Genomic DNA, 18820 nt, shown 5'->3' with positions numbered 1-18820 from the left:
TAACAACCTAGTCTTTTAAAATGAGCAAAAGATGTGATCAGATATTTCACCACGTCCCCAGGTGAGAAGTAAGTGTGGGTGAGAGCTGCGTCATAGGTCAACAGGGCTATGGAAATACAGGGAGGAAAAAGAAATACTACATCGCTAAAATGGCTAAAAATTAACTAAAGGTAACAATATCAGGAACCACAAGGAATTGAATAAACTAGAACACATATAAACTTAGTGAAAATAGAAAAATCTTAGAAAAGAGGTTGACACATTATCAGCAAATACTTAATACATAGGATTTCTGTTCTTAGATGCTTATTACTAAGCTTTTTCTGTGAAAAATATTCATAGGAAACTACACATGGATATTGATAGTGGCTTTATTCATCATCAACAATTTTCCCATGTGTCAAGCTGCCTACAAGTTGTGCAGGGAGCTCCAGGGATGCTCGGTGGGTAGCAATGGTGACAACAGAGCAACAATTTGTTAAGAAACTCTAAAGATTCACACCCCTGGCAGTTGTTCAGAGTATTGCCATTGTCCAGAGTGGAAAAGAAAAGATGCTAAAAGGAGCCACCCCTTAGACTAGGACCTCCTTTAAGATAAAATGTCTGATACAACTGTGTATTTCAGAATTATGCACAAGGCCTGGCACCCAGCAGGGATGGCGCAGAGGAATTAAACACACATTCTTACATTTGGGATAAACATGAATGTCTCGCTTTGGCCTAAAAAACTTTGAGTTGTCCTGCACTTGCCTTTCCCTAAGGCCTTTTATACCGTATCCTTGATAGTAACCAAGCAACCACACCTTCTCAGTTCCCCTGCAGTACCCAAGTGTTCGGCACTGGTCCTGGATGCTGCTTCCAACTACAATCTTATCCCTTGCTCTGCTCTTCCAAAGGACCCAAGTTCAGTTCTCAAAAGGGTCTAACATCCTCTTCTGGCCTCCATGGGTACCTGCACATATATGGACACACACGCACATACATATGCATGCACACACACACAAGCACACACGCTTTTGTACACCCAAACATATAAAAAATTAAGAAAAGAAAGACCTTAACTGTCAGTATACAATAACCACTGAATTACCCCCTAGAGCTGGGTTTCAATTTTTGCAATTCATTTGTCATATTCCAATGTTTTCCTTTTTATTTATTTTCGTACGTGCTGGCTGTTCTCCTCTGCTAGATCAACACACAAGGACCCAGATTTTCCACTTTACAACCTTAGTTTAGTAGGAAAAGAAGGAAATTGGTTCTTCATTATATACTGAAGAGAGCAAGGCTATCATTTGTCTTGTTCAGCGCTGTGTGTCTGGAAAATGGAAAATCTCTGCCATAGAAGGAGAGCTCTGTTGACAGACTGTCAATGAAGAGTGCTCTATTTTAGGCTGTTTGCATAGGGCTACGCTTATAGCACAGGACTGAAGAAGTGAATCGTGTTTAATCTGAGCCAAGTGGCCTGACATGTGAAATCTCTCTGAAATTCTCTAGTGTTCATGCATATGGTCCTCCCCTCCCTAGCTGACAGCAGTGTCCGGTAACTAAAACAAGTTATGGAAATTAGCAGCTGTGATGCTGATTCCAAAACCCTGCCAGGGTGTTTCCCAGCAGGTGCCAAGTTTAAATATAGGATGCAAGGGAATACCCTGCTGCGAGTGTGGAGTAGGATACCAGACAACTGCCCTGCTGGCAATCCCACTGGGCCAACTGTTTCTATGTTGACATCCATGTCTGAATCACCACACTATCGCCAAAAGGGCATCTCATTCTCAAACCATCACTCTGTTGCTTTACCGTGATGGAAAGTAAAGAACTGGCTTGGTATTTCACGTAAAATCCATGGAATTGGATTCTTCTGTCTTTCGTGACTTTAGAACTTCTCAGATGCTTTGTTTCTAACCCCAAATCCCTACAACTGGAATACAGCCCTTTTACTTACTGGTTTAGTAAATTCTTAATCTCACAAGGAGCTAAAGAAGAAAGGTTCTTTAATTTGTTTATACAGATTCCACAAAATGACAGGCTTCTCGCAATGCTGGATAAAGGCTTTGGAAATGAAAATCAACATTGAGCCTACTTCTCTGGAGGATTTCAAATGTCCTTGCTCACTATTGTCATTACCCATGGTAAATTCTCAATGAGCCTTTTAATCTGAGAGTAACTAGAAAATGGGAAACCCTTTCTTAGTGCAACAAACAAGATGGGCAGTTTGGACACTGAGGAATCATGTTCTGAAAGAATTCCTCAGTCTTCCTTGGCAGTGCCTCAGAGTGGCGAGCAGAGGCTGGGGAACAGCAACAGAACATGGACTTTGTATTGATGTAGCATTTTATGGTGGAAAAATCAATGAGACTTTCTGATTGAGTTTGGCTTTACTGTTTTATGTTTGTTGAAACAGGGTCTGTGTAGCTCAGGCTGCCTCAAACCTGTTAAGAAGTCAAAGCTGGGTACTGAGTTCTTGTTCTTCCCACCTACCTGTTCTCTCCCCACAGCCTACACCCCTCCCTCAATGTCCCGCTAGTGCTGAGAATGTAGGCATCTGCTGTCAGGTCTAGATTTTAATCATAGTCTAGTATAAACAACTTTTGTTATAATCTACTATAAATAACTTGCCAACATATGATATGAAGAAAGCAGGATGCAAAGTTGTCTGCGTGGAGCTATCTGTAATAGTTGACACTTGTAATCTACTGTAGAGGCTGAGACAAGACTCTGCCATGAGTTCTAGGACTAATCTTGAGTAAAAAGTAAGCAAATAATAGGTAAGTAAGTGTCTTTTTTGGTTAAAAGAAAAATATTAATGCCCATTTTAAGGCTATTGAATAAAGTATTGCTTTGCTTTTTTTAAATTTTGTTCTTTGATTTTTTTGCATCTTAAAACATTTCTACAAATTAATATGTAAAGTTTAACTTTTATAAAATGTTCCAGTAAGTAGTCCCATGTTCAATTAATATGAATAGGCACAAAGGAAAACTTGTGTGGGCAGGAAAGGTGGTGACGTACTTCGAAGTCTAAATGCTTTTTAGCACATCTGCCAATGTCTCAATAAATCTTCCTGCCAGCTCCATGTTGGCATGCCAGGGGACGTGGACAAAGCTTTAAGAGAAAGGTCAAAGAGAGAATGCAAAGTGGGGAGCGTGTGTATTTTATTCATGGTCTGACAAGTTTTTACTGAGTCAGTGATGAGTGTCCGTCACAGTCTTACTGAGAAAACCATAGCATATAAATTGTGCTATGTGCCACAAAGCTGCAGGAGTTTGGGTGATAATGACTCCAGCCACGGGCTTTAACGTTAGGGAAAGTGAACACACGTCACCAGCTGTTAGAACGGACAGCAGCCCCACTGTGATTCATTATTTTGGCAAACATCGGAGATAGGAACGCTTTATTTAGAAGTTTCATCCGAGTTTAGCAATATCCAGAGGTCATGTTTCCCAGGACTTTACCAAGGGTATATCACGTAGGTTTTGCAAATTTATCCATATCAATAATGAATGAATATTGAATGAATCAGTGCATGAGCCCTTAATTGAAAGTATAATATAGAAGAACGGCCAACTTCCTTCACTTTAGTACTGACATTAATTCTGGGAGCTGTAGTCGCAAACGTGTGAACCTTAGTGTGTTATTGAAATGATTTGCTTGTTAATAGATCACATTCCACTAATTGCAATGCATTTCCACATACAGACAACTGAAAGGAAATTAGGAAATTCCGTCCCACTTTATTCCACAGTGGTTAGAGGAAAATATTATGCAATAGCTACTGGCCTTGAGGAAAAGCAATCTTTTTCTTCCATTGTCTTCTGAGAAAAATGAAACTCTTTTTAAGAGAACAGTGACATCAAAGCTTTGATCCCAGTGAAGCTTAGAAGTATATGAACCTATTCTGACAGGATTTCCTGGACTTAGCATCTAAAAACAGTGTGTGTGTGTGTGTGTGTGTGTGTGTGTGTGTGTGTGTCTTTTGAAGACCTTTTACATTTTACATCAGTTTCCTGTGATTTTTTTTCTCTTTCTTTTATCTTTTCTGTTACTGAGCATAAATAAGATATGAATATTATCCAACTCTGGTTAAAATTGCTCAATATTACAAATCTTAGGTTAGGAATTAAGTTATGAGGCTGCACATAAAATACTGTAAGCCTAATTCAGAGTGCTCAGTGCTATATCATAGCCATTTTACATATAAAGGTATATAGTCACTTTTTTATATTATAAAAAAATAATTCATGCTTATAAGAAATATAAAGAAAGCAGAACAGGAGGTAGAACTTTAAAGTCCCCTCCTAACTATTTCCTGTCTCTTGCTCCTCTACCTCCCCCCACCTCTGCAATGATGCCAGAAGATACCATGAAACTTTTCAACGAGGGCAGCAACCAACAGTCCTACCCAGCTATGGCGTCTGTGAACCAGCATGGCACAGGTACACTAAGGGTGCAGTATTGGCGTGCATACCTTGGTGGTAACCCCCAGTTCTCTATTTGAACTTAAGATCTGTTCTACCAGAGGGAAGCCATACCTGGTACTGGAAACCTAGCCAATTACCCAAGGCTGGGGAAGTTATGGATCTTGGAGAAGAACCCACAATGGCCACTTTACTAAACCAGCAGCATCACTAAATACATTCAAAATCTCTGTCTTGACAGCCACAGCTAAGTGTAGTCCTCACCCTACATCAAGGAAATTCTCTTTGAAACAGAAAGAAAGCCACAACCAATCTAAATGCACAGTTGTGCAGCCCAGTTCCAACGGATACATCCATACTATAACTCTTGTACCTAAGACTCTATTATCGCAGTGGATGAGCAAAAGATCATAAGAGCCTGAGGATCAAGGAGTCTGCAATGAGGTTGTCTACTAGTGAGGACAGAACCTGTACCCAGAAAGTCTCACCAACATGACTGCCTAAACATGACAACAACAGCAGACATGCTCATGTGGACAGAGGAAGATCCACAAGGTTTCAACCCTGCACAGAGAACTACAGGCAACTAAACAACACGAGCACAGGAGAAATAGTCTTCCCCAAGGAAGAGCACACCAATTGGTTATCCAATATCAAATGATCATCCCTGAAAACATACATCCGTGTAACATTATATGGACTGAGAAGATTGTTGTATGTACTTCGAAATATATATTTATATCAACACATACATATTTGTAACAGCAATTATTGGTTTAAAAAAAAAACAAGTCCTAAATCTGAAAAGGAAAAAGGAATGGTAAATGAGAAAGTTTGGAGGGAGGAAAGGGATGGGAGAAATGATGTAATTAAATTATAGTCTCAAAAAATAAAATCAATAATTCAAAAAGAAGTTAAAAGGGAAAAGTGACCCATTCAAACCAACAATGCTAAGCTGCCTAATGCTGATTAAACACCCAGAGACACCTCAGAACACAGCACTCTTCCATAGTGTAAATTTCCAAAGGTGAAGGAAGGAGGTCTTATCAGTTATTCACATGTTAATATTAGCCAGCTGGCTAAAGAGGCCCATAGCCTCTTCCACAGTAGGAGAATGATGTGGGATATCCTTCTGTGTAAGTTTTGTTTTATTGGTTAATGAATAACGCATTTTGGTCAATGGCTTAGGAGAGTAAAACCAGGCTGGAAATAGAGAGAGAGAGTAAGCTGAGTCAAGAGATGTCATGTAGCTGCCAGAGGAGAAAGATGCTAGTCAGAACCTGAGGTGAGCCACAGTCTCGTGGCAATACACAGGTTAATAGAAACGGGCTAATTTAGATATAAGAGTTAGTTAATAAGAAACCTGAACCATTGGTCAAACAGTGTTGTAGTTAATATAGCTTCTCTGTGATTGATTATTCCAGTCAGGGCCGTCGGGAAACGAACGAGCAGTCCCCGTTTACAGGAGAGCATTAAGGGAACTTTGCAACTGCTCGCCTAGTGAAATGTCACTGCACTGGGCACTCCAAGAGTGGGGAGAGAGAAAGCTAGAGAGAACCTGGAATACTTATTTTTGATTTAACAAAATTTTGATTTATGGAAAAGTTAAATAAGTCATTGACTTGTATGTAAATTTCTTATTTAAAAACCATTAAGTAAGTATTATAATATCCTTCCTTTCTTTCCCCGCTGTATGCACAAGGGTAGATTACTAAGTATGCTTAACTGACCTGGAACTCCCTTTATAGACCAGCCTGAACTATCCCTCTACAGACTGGGCTGGCCTCAAACTCAGAGATCCTTTACCTCTCAAGTGCTGGAATTAAAGGCATGCGTCAGCACATCTAGCACAGAGGTTCTTGATTTCAATATGGAAAAGAATTTGTAAAATTACATATAAATATGTGTGTACTTACAGACATAGACATAGAAATAGGCATATGGGATTTAAATGAAGCTACCCCACTTTGGCTGACAAGGCTCTCCCAAGAGTCATAGACTATCTAATTGAAAGATCTAACATCAGAAATGAGAAACCCCCTTTTGAGTTTTTGGTCAAGGGAGTTTAAGAGATTCCCAAAATAATATAACCTATTGCTGCCCTTGGTTGCCTCTGAGGGTTGAAGATTAAGACCCTATGACTGAAGACACCATACATTGTGAAGGAAGGCTACAGAGAATCTGTGCTGGATCTGACCTGAAAGTCTCCCCCTGAGGATTAAATTTCAGGATACCAGAAGGTGCCATGCAAGCTTCCAAGGGAGGGAAACAACTTGTAGCCCTGTCCGGTTCTGTTGCCTATGAGCAACAACAATGACCAATATGACGCAATCACCCTTAAGGATACAAATAGTGGCTCTCATATCTTGGTAGAAATCTACATCTCTAATGGATACTGGAAACCTAGCCAGCTACTCAAGGCTAGGGAGGTTATGGTTCTGAAAGGAGAACACACAAGCACCATTTACTAATGCAGCATAATTTCCACTTGCATTCTGAGTACTGATATTTATAGTCCCAGTGTAGCTTCACCCCTCATCAAAAAAAAACCTTCTGCTTGCAACAGATAAAGGCTATTACAGGAAACCCCAACTGGCCAAAGGCAGACAGCAAGTGCTCATGAGGTGTCCGGTCTCAACAATACAACACCTCCACCTAAAACGTAGGGAACATCAGGGAAGTAGAGTTGGGAGGATTGTAAGAGCCAGAGAACAAGGAAATCCGCTGTGAGGTTTTGTGTTCTGGAAATGACAGGAAAGCTGCACCCATGCTCCTCAACAATATGGATACCTAAACAAGACTTGAACAATACAACAGCCATAGGCAGGCAACCTGGAAGGAAGGGAGGGGGGACTGGAGACTGGAACATCAAGATTAACATATGAAAGAAGCCCCTTAGTAGAGAAAGACTGGAAGCCCTTCCTCCTCTGTGCTTCATGTAGGGGACAGCCCATGCTCAAGAAAACCCTGCACTGTACAAACAGCAATGGTGATACTCTGTAAATGTCCTGTGAAGGACTAAGGACCTCATGGTCCAATGCCTTTTGGCCTTCCCCCCTCAGCTCACTAGTTCACTCCTGTTCTCAGGGGTGCGTTTCCTTTTAAAAAAAATAATTCTGTCTATATTGCTAAGCAATGTGCCCCCAGTGCGGTCCTCTGTCCTGGGAAATTTGAATCTGATATCAGAGGCTCTCTAAACTCAGATCCAATTTTTACAAAGCCATTTCAGGGCCTGAGAGAGGCCTCAACATTTAAAGAGTATGTACTGAAATTGCAGAGGACCCGAGTTTGGTTCCCAGCAGCCATATCAGGTGACTCACAAGCATCTGTTTGTCCAGCTTCAAGGGATCTGATATCTCTGGCCTTCATGGGCAGCTATATTCATGCGCACATACCCCTACACAGACACACTTAAAATAATAAAAGTAAGTCCTTTAAAAAAGGAAACCTAAAATTATAATGGTGATTGTCCCTCCACCCTGCCACCTGACTTCATGGTGTGTGTGTGTGTGTGTGTGTGTGTGTGTGTGTGTGTGTGTGTGTGTGTGTTTAAAACTGATAGAGGATTTCTGGCTATCCATAGAACCTCATCAGAGTGCTCTTCTTGGCTCTGCCTGATGTATCTCCCTCAAATGCCATCCTGCCAACCATCTATCCACCACCCATCCATTTGCCTGTCACTGGGACCTCACACCCTGCCTGCCTCTGCCACTGTTAAGGCCTCTTTGAACCTGTGACCTATTTAGCTCTTTTGTGGCCATTCTGTAAAACAGACAGATAGATAATTCATAATTAAGATTGTAATAAAGGAATCTGCGATGACCAAGAGCCAGGTTTCAAAAGAAATCTTCATTCTTCAGTGAATTGTAGCCACCCAAACTGACACAGCTTGTGAATTTACTATTATTCAATGAATTCTACTGTTGAGAAAAGACACAGATATGTCTGTCTATTCTGCAGAGAGCAGTCATGAAAGACTTTATTCATGTTATCATTACCTGCTATCCCTGAGTTACTTATCCTTAGCTGGACGTATGAACTCTTATGGGTGGTCATGAGTAAGTCACATACCGGAAACGATGTGAAACAGAACCGCACCCATACCTGTTCCAGTCTGTAAGTTGAAAGTATAAATAAAAGAATGTCATCTTTGCAAAAATGAGAATATTAGTTGAACCAAGTCTGGCAATCATGACATAAAGAAGCCAGGGAGAGCCTAGGGTTTGTGCGGCTGCCAAACCTCATCCCTTGCTATGAAGATGTCACAGAGCCTCTTACCCAGTCCATCGCAGAGTGGGTAAATGAAGTAATGGCTAGTGAGCAGAGCGGGCTTAACACTGTTTCTGTTGTATGGCTTTTCCTGGGGAGAGGTCTTTAAAGTGGCTACTCAGATAGAGAGGGCACCAGCTGATTAAAGCAAGGCGCGGCACAAGTCCAGGTTGGAAAGCCAGTAAGGCTTTTGGGGTTACTTACAGGAGCATGTGTGACTGAAAGGCAGCTCTTGCGCCAGCAAGCCCCGCCTCCAGCATGTCTGGCAGGCTGTTGCACTACTGAAGAGTTCTAACTGCCTATTAACCTATTTCCCACATAGCCTGGCACTCCCCAAAACTGTTGGGGCTCAGTAAATTGGAATCTCAGGCAAGGGTCTCATGCCCTTCCTACCTTCTAACTCAAGGAAGTAATAACAGCTTCACTACTACGACCATTAGACCTAACCAATAGCGATGATGTTTCCTTATTTCCTTGGGGTGACTTAGCTTCGGTAGGTCACTACAGCAAGTGCTTCGTGGTTTCAATAGCCATGTCTTACCTGCTCAGGGGATGTAGCAATGTCATAATCTTAATTTGAAGTCGGAGAAAAGGATGCCCTAGTGGCTTATTTAGCAAGTGAGCTCAGAAACCTCTGGGAAATGGGGGCCACCACTTCTCAGCACTGTTTATTCAAAAAAAAATCCCCCGCTCTTTCTTTCATAGGCTGAGAATTACCCTCAAGGTTGCTGCTCCAGTTCCCTATGGACTTGAACCAACAGAAGGCCCCAGGTAGGTCCTCTGGTACTCAGAAGCCTTTGTCACAGAGAGTCAAGAGCCTTTAGCACAGACAGTCTGAGAACAGTGTGCCAAGAGGATACAGACCGGGCAGGAACATCTCTACAGCCTGGAACATACCAAGATAAGCTTGAACTACAATAGCTGCTATGCTATATGCTTTATGACTATGGGCAAACAGAGACACCAGCAGAGAGTAAACATTGTGTTCGGTGATACCATCTACAATATTTCTTAATATAGAATACTGTCTCTTTTTCTTCAGGAAAATTAATATTTGACTGAAATCAGGACTATTGTCTTACAGGAAGTCCCGTTTTATACGTTGGCTCCACTGTTTCTTTGTTACCTCGTATTTCAGCAAGATTCTCTATTCTTAGTATTTCCTGCCAGTTGTTGGTCAGATGTAAAGACTTGATGATATCTGCGTGAAGTGTTTCGTCTCCAGATGATAGTCCTGCACCTCACATTATGTTACCTCAGGAAGCTTCCTGCAGTGGGCCTGCAGCCATTAGATAAGCCAAGGTTCATCAATGGAACAAGGTGGTTACAGCCAGTTCTTGTTATTCATGATACAGAATAAGAATAGCCATGTTGCTAGATTCCCTTGAAAATTGAAGGGTCTAACCAAAGTGCCTAATATGATTCAAGAATACAAGGAAACACATTGAAGGAAAGTGTGCTGTAGAAGTAAGTACAATGAGAGGAGGGAGGAAGGAGCTTTGACTTTTTTTTTTACTATGGTGATTTTAAAAATACTTGAATTAATCTTTCAGTAGTGAGTTGTATCATGGTGTCTTCATGAACGTGCACGACTCTACTTTGTTCTTATTAGTTCTCTGCCGCCATGTCCCTTCCCTTCCTCCAACTGGCTCCCTCTTTCCCCAGCTACTTGCCCCTTCTGCGTCTATTCCATGCTCTTTATTACTCTCTTGGTTTTCTACCTTCCTGAAGCTCTCATTCACCTTCTCATGATCCTCTTTGTAGTTTCATGATCTACAAATGCACATATATAAATACACAAACATACAAATGCATACCTATATATAATCTTAAATGTTGTTCCATATTTGAGAGAAAACATGGCAGTATTGTCTTTACGTCTGGCTTATTTCATTTAGCAGTGATTTCCAGGTGCACCATTTTTCCCAAAAATGTCACTCTTTCTTTCTTTTTATGGTTGCATAAAATTCCATTGTGTATATGTACCACGTTTTGTTTATTCTTTGATAGACATCTTGGCTGGCTCCATTTCCTAGCTATTGTGACGAGTACAGCAATAAACATGGGTATACAATGTGTGGTGTGTTGATTTTAAAGCTCCTTGTTTATATAACCCTTAGTAGCTTAGCTCATCATATTTCAGTCCCACATTCAGCTTTTTGAGTGTCCCTTTTCTTTAGTGGCTGCATAAAGTTTACATTGCCATCAGGAGCAATATAAAGGACTCCTCTTCTCCAAATCCTCACCAGCATTGGTTTTCTTGATAACAGCCATTTGGACCAACGTTAGGTGGAATAGCAAAGCAGTTTTAATTTGCATTGTCTTGATGGCTAAGGATACCCTGAAGACTTTTTCCATGATTTTTTCCTTATTTGTATTTTTGCAAATGCTAAAGCATCCAAATAGTAAATAAGCTAGCGAACTGGAAAAAGGATCTCAAAATGAACTATTATTGACTGTACCTTTCACCTAAAGAGAAACTTTCAAACACTGTTGTAGGGATAGTTGAGTGAGAATTGTTCTCTGGTATGAGATACAAATGAGAACAAATTTAGCACAACATAAGAGGTGAAATTACACAAAAGTCAAAGAAGGATGCATAGATGTGATGAGGAAAAGATTGTAGGAGGATTTAAATATTGGCTAAACTTGTGCAGATTTTACTTTGTCAGTGATTGGAAGTCATCAAGCATGGAGTTTTATTTAGTTTAAAGAATCATTTGAGTAAATCTGTCACTGGACATGCTGAGGAGGAGTATTAATGATAGTAAGTTTCTAGGCCTTTGGCCTTTTCTCCAAAGAATTTTAAATAAGGGCTCACACAGATTCACAAAAGAAGCAAGGTAACTTTATAAGGTACAAAGAGACTGTGCAGACTGGAGACGGTGATGCTGTGAGGACTAACAGTGGTCACATGCAGGCTAACAGTGGTTACATGTAGGACTAACAGTGGCCACATGAGTAACATAAAGATTGATGTGTCCAAGGCAACCCTAGACCTTGGAAGGAGATTTTGTTTCAAAAAAGGGGTAGGGGGCCAGGCGGTGGTGGCGCACGCCTTTAATCCCAGCACTCGGGAGGCAGAGGCAGGCGGATCTCTGTGAGTTCGAGACCAGCCTGGTCTGCAGAGCTAGTTCCAGGACAGGCTCCAAAACCACAGAGAAACCCTGTCTCGAAAAACAAAAAAAAAAAGGGGGGGTAGGGAGGATATTAGGGGAGGGGGAAGAAGGAGGAGGTAGGGGGAGGAGAAGGAGAAGGAGACAGAGAAGAAGAAGAAGAAGAAGAAGAAGAAGAAGAAGAAGAAGAAGAAGAAGAAGAAGAAGAAGAAGAAGAAGAAGAAGAAGAAGAAACCATATCATTTGACTTGTATTTGAGACTATCGAAGCCCCAGAGATCTTCCATTTGTCCTTCAATATACCCTCCCACCTCTCTTCTCTTGAGAAGCTCTTATGATAGTCAAATGTCACGGCTCACACTTGCTGTCCCAAGAGACAGGAGTGATGTCAATTCAAGGCCAGCCAGGCCCCTGAGCTGCACAGTGAGTTCCCAACCATCCTGGGATCCTGTCCCTAAACAACAACAAAAGAAGCTACTATGTATGACCTCACCAATAAGCTTTTCTGCCTCTGGTCCCTGCATAAATTAGACAGCTGCAGACTGCAGCAGCATCAGGGAGAAAGAAGAGTCAGGAAAAAGTACATCCCCCAAAGCTTGTCCTGCTGGGTCACTTCAGGATGACTTTGTCTCTCCATCCAGTAAGTAGCTCTGGAAGTTTGATTTTCATGAATTCCAGATTATAGTAATGAATCCTTCCTTAGTATACCTAGGGGATGTCCTATTCTAGTAGTCTGGATGGGAAAACCAGAATCTGTAACTCGGCTCTTCTCTTTGTGATAGTCTCTTTGTTAACTGCTACTTGAATTACATTGGAGTGGCCACGTGCGTCTTGCTGCATCTATTAATAGTCCCAGAAGCGACCCCAGGAAACAGACACTCATATTAAGAGCCTGGAATTGATTTGTTTATTTATTTTAGGATCTTAGAAGAATGAAAGTTTAGTTTATCTTAGCAGGAGAGAATCCCTGTCCAACTTCAGTGCTGGCAAAAGGATAAAGAGTCAGAAATAAAATGTGTGGTATTAAAAAAAAAAAGAACCCTGGGATGGGATGAGAGCTCAGCTGGTAAAATGCTTATCTCACAATCACGAGGGCCTGAGTTCATAAACAACAACGACAACAAAGCAAGGTGTGAGGCTGTGCACTTAAAATCCTGAAGGGGAAACAGTGAAACCCTGGGACTCACTGGCCAGCTGGCCTACTTGGCCAGTTTTGGGCCCGCGATAGACTCTGTCTCAGGAAAAGGCGGAATGATGCTCACGGTTGTCCTCTGCCCTCCACATGCATGTACACACAATTCACACATGCACACACACATATCACACATACATACACACACACTACACATACACACATACACACACACACACACACCATACCACACATACATACGCACACACATATTCTCCCATGCACCCACAGGGGAAAAAAGGGGGGAAAAAAACCTCTTGTTCGAGTTATGCCATCTCCACTTAGAAATAAGAGATGGTAGCTGCTGTGGATTATTCCCTTTCTTTTGTTCCCTGCTCCCTTCCTAAGAGTCCCAGTGAGCATTCATGTCTTCACTTCAGGCATAGGTGTGAAAGAACGGCATCACCCCCTCATGGTTCAATAGCTTTATTGTGTTCCACTGGTGGAGACAAGGATTTCCTGAAAACAGGAATGGATGCTGAGGATTCAGAGGAATGACAGCACCAGATCTCAGGTCTACTAGAGCCCAGAGGCTGTTCACTGTGGGTGACACCAACGGAACCAGATCTCGGGTCTACTAGAGCCCAGGAGGCTGTTCACTGTGGAAGACACCAACGGAACCAGATCTCGGGTCTACTAGAGCCCAGGAGGCTGTTCACTGTGGAAGACACCAACGGAACCAGATCTCGGGTCTACTAGAGCCCAGAGGCTGTTCACTGTGGAAGACACCAACAGAACCAGATCTCGGGTCTACTAGAGCCCAGAGGCTGTTCACTGTGGATGACACCAACGGAACCAGATCTCGGGTCTACTAGAGCCCAGAGGCTGTTCACTGTGTATAACACCAACGGAACCAGATCTCGGGTCTACTAGAGCCCAGGAGGCTGTTCACTGTGGATAACAACAACAGAACCAGATCTCGGGTCTACTAGAGCCCAGAGGCTGTTCACTGTGGAAGACACCAACGGAACCAGATCTCGGGTCTACTAGAGCCCAGGAGGCTGTTCACTGTGGATGACACCAAGGGAACCAGATCTCGGGTCTACTAGAGCCCAGAGGCTGTTCACTGTGGATAACAACAACAGAACCAGATCTCGGGTCTACTAGAGCCCAGAGGCTGTTCACTGTGGGTGACACCAACGGAACCAGATCTCGGGTCTACTAGAGCCCAGAGGCTGTTCACTGTGGAAGACACCAACAGAACCAGATCTCGGGTCTACTAGAGCCCAGGAGGCTGTTCACTGTGGAAGACACCAACAGAACCAGATCTCGGGTCTACTAGAGCCCAGGAGGCTGTTCACTGTGAATGACACCAACGGAACTGACTCCTCTGCCTTCCACAAGCTGGCTGGGTTTGTGCCGAGTCCCCATAGATCCAGGGGAGGGATGAGGATGAGGCTGTGTTGAGAACATTCTGTCTCCTACTCCCATCTCTCCTAAAGGCAGCTGCTGATTAGCTCCTTTTCTGTCCTGTTATGGAGCATGTCTCTACAAGCCCTTCTCTTTTCAGCTTCTTGTGACAACCCAGAAGCCTTGGGCTTAGAAACAACATCCTTCCTTTTCTGTCTTCTCACCTGCATGAGCTCTCAAAAATTCCCTGTTAAAGTAAAGAAGCTCTTAGTTACTTGTCCTCTTCAAAGTGTGCCATTTTTTTCTCTGCTGCATCTTCACTAATACAATAAGTCTAAAACCCCAGTTATGAATGTACTGGGGAACTGGGATTTCCAGAAGAGAAACTGGACTCTTGAGAGGCCTGACACGCCCACTCTAGGGCTTGTACTATTGTCCTCTCCCATGTCTCCACAAACAGGGAAAATACATCCTATAATTTTTTTTCTTAATAAACTACAATTTTGCTGAAGAAAAGGAAGAGGAGGAGTAAGAACAAAAATCCTTATCCTCAGGAGTTTATACACTCCTTTTAGGAGTTAATAAATATGCCAACACACAAGCCAGCTCCACTTCCAGCTATGCTATTAAGGGAGCATGCGTTGTGAGGAGGTGTGGAATAGATGGGTAGAAAATGCTTTTAAAATGTTGGCCCAAAAGAGTCCTTCATGAGGAGATGACAAGAAAGTGTTGAAAAACTGGAATCAGTGACACTGGTTACCGACCAAATATAAGAAATAAAAAGGGAAAGGGATCAAAGGTAATCCCCAAATGTCTACCTAAGTGACTTGGGAAAGACGGTGGCGCAGGTGGCAGATATGAAGTAGGCATGTGTTCTCTGGCAGAGGTAGCAAACTCTAGGTTTGCCTTGTTCCCTCTTTTGGTAAGTAAACGTTACCAGAGTACAACCTAGCTATCGGTTCACTCTATCCCTGTAAATGCTTTCCCCAACAACAGAGGTGAGTACTTACAACAGGCTACATGGTCCGCTAAGCTAAAAAGACTTACACAGCCCCCTACAGAAATTCCATGTACTGATCCCTGGCCCCAGCGTTGTAATTTGTAACTATCTGTGGGCAGTCTATCTCCTTTAGGAATGTTTGGTGGCTAAAACAATAGTGCATTTACGTAACTAACGTCTCATGCCTTTGAGTGAGTAGAATATTCATACACAGACTTAATCAGTGTAAGAGAAGTGTGGTATTTACTTCTCATCCTCAGATAACTTGTCTAGGAGTTTCAGTTAATAAACCTGTATCTACCTGGAGGAATGGCCCAGTCAGGAAAGTGTCTGCAGTCAGTGTGAGCATGAGGATTTCCTCTCAGATCTCTAGCACCCATGTCCACATGGTGGTGAGAGCCTGTAACCCTAATGCTGGGTGACGGGGGCAGAAGACAGATGGAACTCACTGACCAGCAAGTTTAGACAAATCCTGAGCTCCGGGTTCACTGAGAGACCCTGTCACAAAAAGTGAGATGGCAAGTGATTAAGGAAGACACCTAACATCAACCTCTGGCCTCTATGTTTGAGCACGCAACACACATGCACACGTGCACAGACACATACTTGTATCCGTACACACGAAAGCAAGAGAGAAAGAAGAAACGGGGTGGGAAGGAAGCCTATGTCTGTAATGAAAACTATCAAGCAGCAGAAAAAACTCCACCCTTCATCCCCAGACTTGTAGTTCTCAGCCTGCTGCTATTTTTCAAGACCCCACCCCATCTGTATGTTGATTCTAACTGTTATTACCACCTAATCCTCCCAACAGCTATGTCTGATATAATGATTCGAATCAGAGCATCCTCTCCTCAATTCTCACTTTGCTACCTCTAAAGAAGGCTCTACCACTGTCTGCAGGTTATGACACCATGGAAACCACTGGCTTCCAGTCAAATAAAGGAGCCCCGAAAGGGGTCCTTTGCAAGTATCTGTTACTATGCTGTGCCATCTGCAAAGTAACATGTTGCAAAGCTGAATTAACATCACCCCCAAGGGCAAGGGCTGTTTGAAATGATATATTTTATTTCAAAATAAGGCTGTGTCCACAAGATTATCCCTGCTCCTATTTTAAGAGCTGAATCTAATAAACAGCACAGGCTGCTGGGCCATGCTTTGCTCGCCCACTGTTACTTCTCGTCCGCGTGTCTTTTTCTTTGCTACTATTTTTAGCAGTGCTTTTAGCCACAAGAGTGAGTCTGAGAGCAGGCAGATGTAGATTCAGGAAAGATAGATCGTGGTTTGAATTTATTCTCAAAGGATGGAAACCCGAACAGCCTTTTCGTTTTTAAAGGAGTATTCAGATCTGGTGAGCTAACTGCCAATTTGGGGACAACCTTAAAAAAAATGATTTTAGTTACAACATTCACGTTATAGAGCTTCGTTTGGATTATCAGGAATTTATAAACTTCAGAGAAGATCTTTGGAGAGATTAGTAGTTGAATGAAAGTCATGGGGTCTAGATATTAAATGGTCTGGCATAAACTTCAACTCTGCCCCCTTGCTGTTTATTCTTCCCGAGACAAGTCACTTAACCTCTTGAGACCGAGATCCCTGTTTAGAAAATGAAGAGTTGGATTGGGTCAACAAAGCACTTTCCAGTACTGACAGTCTACTGCCCTCTTGGTTCTAATTTAATCCCCCACTTTATGCCAAAACCCAACGGACACAAAGGTGAAATCCAACATGTGGTGATATGGATGAATTCAGAAACACACTTTTGATAAGGGTTCAGTAATTTGCTTTGTATTAACTCCAAGTATAAGTGTGTGTCTGTGTGTGCAGTGTATTGTGTGTGTATGTGAGTACACGTATGTGTGGTGTGTGCATTGTGTGAGTGTGTGGGGGTGTAGGTGCAGTGTGTGTATGATGTATTGTGTGTGCATTGTCATTGTGTATGTTGTGTGCGTTTGTGTGGTGCGTGTGTGTGTGTTTCATGGTTGTGTGGAGTGTCTGTGTCCATGTATTGTGGGGTGTGTGTGTGTATGTGGTGTATATCGTGTTTGTATGGGGTGTATATGTATGTGGTTGTATGGTGTCTGGGTGTGGGTGTGCTTTGTCTTAGTTCTGAAGATCTCAAATTAATAGAACACAATATCTGTGGATCTGGGTCTATGTTCATGTGAATTTTTACATCTTTTCCCTAGAATTTCTGACTTTGGGACACATGGAAACCATAAGACACTCTCTTTGTTTATAAGAACTTGGGTGGGAACATGAGATTTGGGAACACCTGACTCAGAACCTCAGAGATCCTGAACAACAGGGGCTTTATATTGACTTTCAGGTCGCAAGCCTCTCTCAAGTAACAAATGACTTACAAACAAAACTGGTGATTGAATGTCATTTTTTGTGTGCTTTCTGTAATTAAAAGTCATTTCCTTAAAGTACTCACTGCTTAGTATAACGCTTTTATTGTGGCATTGCTGTAATTTTTCTGTGGAAAAAAGATTATACCAATTTCCTTAACCTTAGAAGTCTTGGAGTGGAAAATCCTGCGGCAGACATACGCATTTGTCAGTAAATTTGAAAATAAAATTTATTTTTAAACTGGGAGGAGTAGAGGAAGGAGAGCTGTGGTCTGAATGTAATGTATGAGAGAAGAATTTTTAAAAATTGTATTTTAAAATAGTGTAGGCCCCAATCATGTGAATCATGGTGTTAAGACACAGCCACTTAGGGGCTGAGGAGAAAGAAAGAAAGAAGAGAGAGAGAGAGAGAGAGAGAGAGAGAGAGAGAGAGAGAGAGAGAGAGAGAGAGAAAGAAAGAAAAAAAGAAAGAAAGAAAGAAGAAAAACCAACTATATCAGCCAGTTGAATAAAAGACCTTGTCTCAAGGGAATAAGACAGCGCAGGGCACACAAAGTCCTTATCTAGCCTCCATGTGTGCAAACAGGCACATGCTCCCACTCTCATACACATTCACACCCCACTCACCAGACTCCCCACACAGAAGAAATATGGACTCAATTTTGAGCAAAGTGGGTTTTATTTATTTATTTACTTATTTATTTTTACTTTTAATGTTATACTGCTGGAGTTTGGGGGGGGAGGTCTTCCAATCTGGAGTTAGTCATCCTTATCTTCCTTACTTCCTCACCTTAGCTCCACATTGCCCTTATCATAATTCATAGGAAGCTAAAATTGTCTTATTCCATTTCTTCTTACAATGTCAAAAACTTCATAGTCAAATTACATAGAAATTCCTAGATTTAAAATAGATTTGTCTCTGGTTTGTTTTTCTACTTAATGAGGAAGTATGCTGATCTGATACTATTTAGTATAAGCTAATACAATATGAACTAACTTGAAACATACTGCAAGTCACAGATGCTGCAGGTTTAAGGCTGATGTTGCTTCCTTTGCTGATGGGAAAAGAGGAAGCCTACCCACATGTTGGCATCATTCCTGGCACTTAAGTAAGGTTTGGAGGAACCCTGCCC

The sequence above is a fragment of the Microtus pennsylvanicus genome, chromosome 10 (genome assembly GCF_037038515.1).
Source record: "Microtus pennsylvanicus isolate mMicPen1 chromosome 10, mMicPen1.hap1, whole genome shotgun sequence".
Classification (NCBI taxonomy): Eukaryota; Metazoa; Chordata; class Mammalia; order Rodentia; family Cricetidae; genus Microtus; species Microtus pennsylvanicus.
Note: the sequence above shows the minus strand (reverse complement) of the source record.